Raw genomic sequence first — 9693 nt, 5'->3', positions numbered from 1 at the left:
ACCGTCCCTTCACTTGAATGGACAAGGGTGGAATTTACCAAATCACCCTTGGCTTGGCCGTGTATTGCACCAGCTTGTAGACACGAAACCACGCCATCATTGACGGACCGTCAACCCATTGATTCCCCATCCTGGACGTCCGTGGTTTTGTGTCAGAGACCGGACAAATGGAGACAAGGTCCACCATTCTAAGTTTTGTCCTACGAGGCCATTGACATTTTTGGGTCAATTGTTTTGGTCCTCCTCAAGGACCCTTAGGGTGGTCCTTGGGGAGTCGTACCTAGTATTTTTGACCCTAAACACGTAGTAACATGTATTAAAAGTATTTTTACAAGAGTTAGACCTCATACGACTCTTCCATCCCCATACAAAACCTAAGGACACACTAGATCATTTTCACTAGTCTCCGGACGTCATGGTCGTTTCTTGAGGCTCATGAACAAACACTTTAAAACTAAGTTAATTAGGTAAGTTTAGGTCTTGAAACACCATTTTAAACCTTTTTAAGTTATTAGACTCAATTTAAAGCTCTAGCTTAAGTCATTAGAGTTTTGGGATGTTACATCTAACGGAGTTCCTCTAGTCCCAGATTTGGAAGTTTGGAATACGGAGTTTCAAAACGCCATTCAGATATTGGCTCGGAGTGTGGTCAACCAGAACAATTACCAGACTCTAGTTCTAGAAAATTCTAATGTAGGGTCAGCAGCAGCCTAAGTGTGAGATTTTGTTAGGATGAATCCTCCATAATTCTTAGGATCGCAGATTGGTGAGGATCCCCATAACTTCATTGATGAGGTCAAGAAGATATATGAAGTGATGTAGATAAATAGGAATGATCTTGTCTAGTTAGCATCTTACCAATTTAAGGATGTGTGTCATATCTAGTATAGTCAATGGAAAGAGAACAGGAGTATATATTCAACTCCAATTAGTTGTGATTTCTTTAGTGAAACTTTTCTGGATAGGTTCTTCCGAAGGGAGCTAAGAGAGGAAAAAGCTCTGGAATTTATGAACTCAAGGCAAGTTAGCATGACAATCCAAGAGTATGAGCTCAAGAATGCTCGTCACATGGTTGCTGATTCCATGGATTAAATGAATAATTATAGAGAGTCAGATATTGTGAAAATAGAATGTAGAAATACTATGTTGCTGGAAAATATAAAGATCTATAAGCTTATGACTCATGCTCAGCAGGTTGAGCATGAAAATCTTAGGGAACATTCTAAAGAGAACAAGAAGGTTAGAACTAGAAACTATGAGTATTCTCATTAGATATCGGGTAGTGGAAATCGCTTGCATGGTCAGAAGAAATTTTCAACTCAAGTACCTTCTTCAATTAGTGTTCAATCCTCCAATTTCAGATAATATCAAAAAGGTAGGGCATTAGGCTCTAAGTCTCAAGGAAGTGTTTCAGGTACCAAAACCTACCTACCAATCTCTAAGTGTGGTAATAACCATCCGAGTGATTGTCGACAGAAAGGATGCTTTGTATATTGTTAGTATGGTGACAGGTTAAGGGATTGTCATTCTAAATAGGGTCAAGGAGGTAGCAATGGTAGAGATTTGTCCACAACATTAGCAGCACCAACATGTAGCGTTACTTAGAAGGGTAACTCATATTGTACAGGTGGCGGACAACACCAAAACATACTCTATGCTCTTCATGATCACCATGATCAGGAAGATTCTCCTGATGTAGTCACTGGTACGTAATGAGTGTTTAATCTCTATGTTTATACTTTTCTAAACCTAGGGGCTACTCTCTCATTCGTAACTCCCTATATAGTAGTCAAGTTTAATGTTAGTCTAGAAACTCTCTTAAAATCTCTCTCTAGTCCAGTTGGTGACCCAGTTATGGCTAGATGGGTATACAAAAATTGCCTTGTCACGATCTCCCAAAAGTCATTTTAGCAGATCTTATAGAGTTAGAAACTGTAGAATTCGATATCATTATTGGTACGTTTTTATTACATTCTTGTTATGCCTCAGTTGATTGTAGAACTCGGAAGGTTCATTTTTAGTTTCTAGACAAAGAAATCATAGAATGGAAGGGTAGTAGATTAGCATCTATGGGTTGATTCGTTTCATACCTTACGATCAGAAAACGGATTTCTAAGAGTTATCTCTATCATCTACTTTGGGTTAAGGATCAAGCTCAAAACCCCAACTCTTGCATCAGTTACAATGGTTAATGAGTATCCTAAAGTGTTTCAAGAAGATCTTCTCGATGTTCCTCCCGAAACGAAAGTCGACTTTGGAATTGATCTCTTTTCAGATACCCAACCTATCTCTGTTCATCCTTACATAATATATCCATATGATACTAAGAAATTTTAAAAATTAGTTGAAATGCCTTCTAGATAAGGGATTCATTAGACCTAGTATTTCTCCATAGGTGCACCGGTGTTATTCGTGAAGATTAAAGATGATTCTGCCAGGATGTGCATTGACTATACGAAGTTGAACAAGTTCATAATTAAGAATAAGTATCCATCCATAGGATTGATGACTTTTTTGACCAACTCTAGGGTGCTAGTCATTTCTAAAAGATAGACTTCAGATTGGGTTATCATCACCTTTGAGTCAAAGATAGTGACATTCCAAACAACGCTCTTGCAACTTTCAAGGATTTGATGAACAGTGTTCAAGCAGTATTTGTACATGTTTGTTATCATTTTTATTGATGATATACTCATTTACTTTAGGAATGAGGAGGAACATGCGAGTCATTTGGGAGTCGTTCTGCAAACTCTCAAAGATCGCCTGTTATTTGCAAAATTTAACAAGTGCCAATTTTTGTTACAATCAATATTTTTCCTTAGGCATATAGTATCTAAAGAAGGGATCTGAGTGGATTAGTGAAACAATGACCCATACCTACATCTCCTACAAATATCAGAAGTTTCTTGAGTCTAGCGGGTTATTACAGAATGTTTGTAAAAGGATTTTCATGAATAGACTCTTCGTTGACTAATTTGACTGAGAAAAATGTTACGTTTCAGTGGTCAGTTTATTTAGAGAAGAGCTTCACAATATTTAAAACTAGGTTACCTACAAACCCTATTTTGACTCTACTAGAGTGTTACGACGGTTATGTGATTTATTTTGATGCATCCAGAGTTGGCCTAGGTTGTGTGTTGATGCATCGAGGTAACATTATAGCTTATGCTTCTAGATAGCTTAAGGTGCATGAGAAGAAATATCCGACTCATGACCTCGAGGTTGCAGTAGTGGTGTTTGCACTCAATATATGGAGACACTACTTATATGGTGTTTATGTAGATGTGTCCACACACCATAAGAGCCTTTAGTATGTTTTCACCTAGAAAGAGTTGAATATTTATTAGAGAAGATGGCTTGAGTTCCTTAAGGAATATACCATGAGTATGCATTATCATTCTCGTAAGGCAAATGTAGTAGAAGATGCCCTTAGCAGACTATCTATGGGTAGTGTAGCATGAGTTCAGGAAGAAAGAAAAGAGCTACAAAAGGATGTTCACAGGCTTGCTCATTTAAGAGTTCATCTTTTGAGTATATCAGAAGGTGGTGTGACAGTACAAAATGGATTTGAATTTTCATTAGTAGCAGAGGTTAAGAAAAAGTGAGACATTGATCCGATATTGCTCGAACTCAAGAGTGCAGTCCATCAAGAAAGAGTTGAAGTTTTATCACATGGGAGAGATGGTGTACTTATCTATAAAGGTGGATTATGTGTTCCTAAGGGTGTCAATTTCAGCCGATATAAATGAATCGAAACTATTTTTCCCAAATTAAATTGAATGGATCGCTCATATTTTCTTTCTTTTTTCTTAAATAGGTTAATATGGTTTTTATTTTTTAAAAGCTTATACAAATATGGAAAAAATGAGTTAACATGAAAATCCATATTCAACCCATATAAGTGAGAAATGAAACAATATTTTTGTTCTGTTTTTGAAAAAAAAAGTTTACGAGTTGGTTGCTGGAAGGTGAAGGGGGGGTGGCCGGGGAGGAGGTAATTTTTTTTGAAAACGACTTTTTTCTGTTTTTGAAAAACAAATAGATTTTAGGGGGTAGGTTGGTGGAAAGGGGAGGATGCAAGGGGTTGGGGGTGGGGGGCAGGGGCGTGCCTAGGTTAGAGGGTAGAACATTAGATAGTAGGAGGTATGACCAAGAGATTGACATTCCTACTTGGAAGTGGGATGTGATCAACATGGATTTTATCATAGTTTTACCTCGTACTCGCAGACAACATGACTCCATTTGGGTGATAGTAGACAGAGTTACTAAGCCTTTGCGCCTTTTGGTGGTTAAGACTACAAATTCGGCGAAGGACTACACCAAGCTTTACATTTATGAGATAGTTAGGTTACATGGGGTTATTTTATCTATCATTTTGTATAGAGGTCCTCACTTTACCTCTCATTTTTTGAAGTCATTTAAGAAGGGTCTTGTTAATCAGGTTAATCTTAGCACAATATTTCATCCACACAGATGGATTATCAGGGATGCCTTCCATTAATACCTTAGAGAACATGTGGAGATCTTGTGTGATCAACTTCAAGGGTAGTTGGGATGATCACCTTCATCTTATATAGTTCTCCGATCATTCTTGCATTCAAATGGCCTCTTATGAGGTATTGTATGGGTATATATTTAGATCTCCAGTTGATTTATTTGAAGTAGGAGAAGCAACCTTGATAGGACGAGATTCACTCTTTGATGCTATGCAGAAAGTGAAACTTATTAGAGAGAGACTTAAACAATCAGAGTCGACAGAAGTCCTATGCAGATGTAAGGAGAAGGGAAATAGAGTTCCAAGTGTCGCCTATCATAGGAGTATATAGATTTTGAAATAATGGGAAACTCAGTCCTAGATAGGGTGTCTAACTCTAAACGTTAAGGAGGTAATAGTAGTGGGTCTTATGTGAATAGGTATAGTAAGTGCCTAGTTGGCACAGAGGTGTGTTGTCACGACCTGGGAGCACCCCCTAGAAGTACCTTGGAGTACTTGACCGTTTGGAGGTCATATACAAGGCCATAGTTATTATTCATCGCATTGTAATAGGTAAAATTTAGTGGAAAATTTAAAACGTTCATAACACATCATATGATCATCACTATATATATATATATATATATATATATATATATATATATGTCTCTTTTTGCCATCTTACACTCAACATCAATAGAGTAGAAAGGGACACGATCCCTATCAATATAACATAATAATCTACCTATTAGACAAACTTTTAAAAAGGAACTTCCTTGAATCATAAGGATCCCTTTCTTGATCTTGGGAAACATCTGTCAAGCCCTTCACTTTAGAGACATCCTTTAAGCATTCATAACCTACCCTTTATGTAAAAAGGTGAAGAAGAATTGTGGCGACCATGCAAAAACATGCATTTAAAGAGGACATTTGATTAGAAAACCAAGCAGTATGCCTTTATTAAAACTTCATAAAAACTTTATACATTAAGTGCAACATAGCTCAAATACTTCATATGGGCATAGACCCTATTCATAACACATATAGGCATAGACCCTATTCATAACATTACGGAAAACCACATAATCATTTAAGGCACACTTATCATATTCATAACATAATCTTCCCTTTACTTTAAGTTTCTTACTACAAGTAACCCTTTAGTAATATTTGGTGCAATGCATTAATAGTGTCCCATTTCACTACCCACAGTTAAGTATCACCTTAAGGTCACCAAGGTGAACATTTACATAAGATTCATTAACTTAAACCCATACTTCTACATAAGCTCAACCTATCATGAAACACATACTTTACATAGGATCCAACATACTTCATGGACCATATATAAGACTCATTTCAAAACTACATGCAAGTCAACACTACCAACAACATCATAAGAGGCAATAGTCAACAATAGCATACTTAGACTACATTTCATTTAGACATCATAAGACCTTACTCGTAATCGCAATCTAAGCCTACTAGTACAATGTACATGTGAAGTCCCATACCCTCATTCATACTTAGTAACCTCACAAAGAGACCATAACCATCCCCATTTACTTCATAAATAACCATGATAACCATATTCAACTAGATACATAATTAGGACCTTCTTCATATGACAATTAAGACCAACATCATGCATATTCAAGGTATGAAATCATCATTTAGTCAATAAGACCAATATCATGCACATAAAGAGAGACCTCATCAAATAGACATTATAAGACTCATAATATGCATATTATCACAACAATTGGTCAATATCATAATGTCATGCATAAATGACATATACATATACATATACCTATAGAACACCTTCCTAAAACTCCCTTCAAGAGCTACTTGTACAATGCATATGCAAAGTCCCATACCCTCACCTATACTAAACAAATTCCCTTAGGTTATCTTATATAGGGTTCATAACTTTACTTTCATTGTCAATTTTACTTTAGGTAAATCCTCGCCTTAACCAACAATAAGACCATGTAAGCTAAACATGGAATCCGGTGTCATCCCCTTACACCAAATGAGGGTACCTTGCTTGCCAAGGTAAAACATGAGCATCATTCTAGCATTTTTTAGCTGAATCCACTAGCTAGGTCCTATGGGGAAAAATAGTTATGGAACTAAGATATGTATATTGAAACCCTCTTTATTCCCTTAGAAATTCTAGTTTCCACCTCATGAGAAACCATGGGTGATGTTTCCTCCAAGGGAAGTCATCACCTCATGTGGAACCGTAGGTGAAATCTCCATCCAAGGGAAGTCAACATCTTATGAGAAACGATTGGTGAACAAGACTTCCTCATTAAGAAGGGGCACCTCTCATTTAGTCAAGTTCACTCAGTGCTAAGCTAATTTCCCTTCTTAGAAAAGTCTTTATTAACTTTACTTTATAAAAATAGGCTTTAGGAGTATTAACCCCTCATATTCTTAGATCATAGGTTATAGATTTGAATTGTTCTTCCATAAACCTAAATCATATGAGAAAACCTTTCACATGGACATAGCATATTCAAGCATAGTCTAGTTTAGAGTATAATTGAGAATACCTTTCAAGAGACCCCTTATTTACTAGATTATCATACATGCTTCATTTTATGCATTTATTTCTGTGTATGTGTAGTTACAAGAGAAGACCTTTGACATAAAACACATTTAGATATTACACATATGCATAATTCATCATATCATATCTTAACATCATAGCATATACTTTCATTTTCATAGCTTAATCATGCATTCATATTCATGTATATAGAAAAATCACCCTATGAGTTATTCTATCAAGGTAGACATGTGTAATGTATATATAATGGCTCATACCCTTATCTATACTAGTTCACCTATAAAGTCATCCTAGGTAAGATACATATTCATACTTTCATGGAAATATACTTTACATGCATAGTAGTAGACATTAGTGCATATGAGAATTCCTTTCATTGGACACCATGAACCTATACTACTAATAAGCATGCATAGGTGTGTGTACATTGGACAACATGATCACATAATGGCTATCAACATATCCTTGAAGTAGCCACCCTCTTAAGACCACAATGTACATTCATGCATAGTCCACACACCACATTATAGCATAGGAGACAAAACACCTTCAACATTGCATCCAAGACTCCTAACACAGGCTAAGATCATACGTTCATATAAGGGTACATAGGTAGGAGTCATTCACCATTAACACTTCATCATTTCCAGAACATAGACCATACCTAACCCTAACAAGTTAATTAAGCTATAGAAGATATCATCAATACACCTAGAACATGCTACTAGATTAAGAGACTATGCTAATACTTCACATTGTGTGATCATCATTACCACACTTCATAATTCATAACTTCCTTCAAGGCCATTATCATCACATATAGAGATAGAAATGAAGGTAAACACCGCCACCATAAGTGGACCATACCACACAATCCCATACAAGGCCAATTCAATTATCAATTCTATCGAAAAGTACAGGAATAGGGCAATCTTACCAATTCACCAAGCCTTGATCATCATTTATCAATTATCAATAATTCACCATCAATTTGAATAAAAAAATTAGTAATAAATTCAACGTTCTAGAATCCTAATTCAATCAACATAGAATCAAGATCATAATGCCCGCATCATAGGCTAATTTGAGAAATGACAAGGATCATGGTTTCATCAAGAAATTGGATTGAAAATAAAATTAAAAATAGTATTTAATCATCAATTAATTATAGTCATGCGTTTGAAATCAATTTTAGAAGTAATACATTTCTATATTGAAAGATGGACAATTTGATCATGAAATCTCTTTGAAAACATTGGAATGAAATTCTTAGATGAATGTATAACTAAGGATGAAGGATCACCATACATCACCACATGAATAAGACACGAAAACATGACTTAGAATCCATGGAAATCGCACCGCTCCGCTAACCTTGAGCTCAACTCCAATGGAGGTTTCTAGAGAGGCTTTTTTGAGAGGAAAGGTGAAATTTGAATAATGAAGTCTATTTGGGGTTTTGATACTTTTAACTAACTTAATATACCCAAAAACAGATAAACTAACTACCTACGGTATAGTACGTGGGGTGAATCTCCCATTCACCCCCTCACTTAGCAGTGTGCAGAACAGAAGCTGCAGACCCGAATGACGTATGCATCGACGGACCATCATTGGAACAACAGTGCCGTACTGCACAAGCATCGATAGTGAATGAGGCTCCATTTTGGGAGCTTAAGCTCACATAATTAAGTGTTGAGCTACGCCCCCATCGACGGGGCATCGCCTGATGTACGGTCCTTTGATGCCAAGGGAATATTGACACTGCCAAGGCAGTGTCTAGGCAGCCTTTGGTTCCTATTCAAGGACCCTTTAGTTGGTCTTTGGGGAGTCGATGTCAGAAATTTCGAACACAAATACGATCATATACATGTTAAGTACCTTCCCTATAAATTTGAGCATCAAACATTGAAAACATACCAGGGCACACTAGAACACATTAGGACGTCTAAGGTCTAGCTTTCTAACGTCTCAGACGTTTTTGGACGTTTGACCTCCAAATCACTTCAAATCAAGTATACACATTGTAAAAAACTTAATGAACATATTGTTAACCTTTATAGGCACGTGTGAGTCTCTAATCACCTTAGTTTATTTTGATAGACCTTACATGTGTTTTAGTTGTAGGTTGATAGGCCATAAGATAAGAGATTATCTAATGTTCATAAGATAAGAAAGATCTTCCAAGCGGTTCAAACTCCAATGATCCAAAGAAAAACTTCTTTGATGTTCTTCAATCCCGAGGTGACAGAGCCAGCTCCCTGCATGTACTGACCGATATGTTAAAAGTCTTTCTTATTGGTGTATATATCTTGTTAGATCTACGTGCTACTTTGTCTTTGTGACACCTTATGTGTCCATGAAATTTGATATGCTCCTCGAAGTGTTATTATAACTTTTTTTTTTGGTTTTCACCCTTGTTGGTTATTTTGTGGTGTCTAAGAGGGTTTATAGAAGTTGTCCTGTTTTCTTGTCCCGTAGAGTTACTCTTGTAGACTTGGTAGAGCTTGACATGTTATACTTTTATGTGATTCTTGGTATGAATTGATTGCATGAATGTTGTGCCTTTATCAACTGTAGAACTCGTACGGTTAGATTCCAGTTTCAAAATGAGACTTTCTTAGAGTGGAAAGGGGGAAAT

The sequence above is a fragment of the Solanum pennellii genome, chromosome 3 (genome assembly GCF_001406875.1).
Source record: "Solanum pennellii chromosome 3, SPENNV200".
Classification (NCBI taxonomy): Eukaryota; Viridiplantae; Streptophyta; class Magnoliopsida; order Solanales; family Solanaceae; genus Solanum; species Solanum pennellii.
The sequence above is the reverse complement of the archived record's forward strand: the minus strand, read 5'-3'. Positions refer to the sequence as shown.